Here is a 529-nt window from a genome sequence, read left to right as displayed (position 1 = left end):
AGTAGTATTGGATGCAGATCTTCTTTAAATGTCTGATAGAATTCTGCTGTAAATCCATCTGGTCCTGGGCTTTTTTAAGTCGGGAGGTTTTGTATTACTGTTTCAATTTCTTTTTGTGTTATGGGTCTGATTAAGCTGAAGTATACCATTTGCTTGGTATACTTTTTTCCATTCTTTCACTTTAAGATAGTGTCTGTCCTTGAAAGTGAGATGAGTTTCTTGCAGACAACAAAAAGATGGGTTTTGTTTCTTAATCCATTCACCTAGTCTGTGTCTTTTGACTGGGGGTTTGATCTGTTAATATTTAAAGTTATTAATGAAAGATGAGCATTGAATCCTGTCATTTTTATTTCTGTTTACATTCTTGATATGCTGTACTTTTCCACATTGAATTTTTTTCTGCAACCCCTTGGGTATTGTCATTCCTTTCTTCAGCTCTTTTTATTGCTTCCAGAACTCTCTGAAGGGATGGTTTTATGGACATGAATTCCTTTTGCCTATTTATGTCATGGGAGATTTTTCTTTCCCC

Source organism: Nannospalax galili, unplaced genomic scaffold (assembly GCF_000622305.1).
Source record: "Nannospalax galili isolate Female #2095 unplaced genomic scaffold, S.galili_v1.0 scaffold2896, whole genome shotgun sequence".
In the NCBI taxonomy this organism is placed as follows: domain Eukaryota; kingdom Metazoa; phylum Chordata; class Mammalia; order Rodentia; family Spalacidae; genus Nannospalax; species Nannospalax galili.
The sequence above is the reverse complement of the archived record's forward strand: the minus strand, read 5'-3'. Positions refer to the sequence as shown.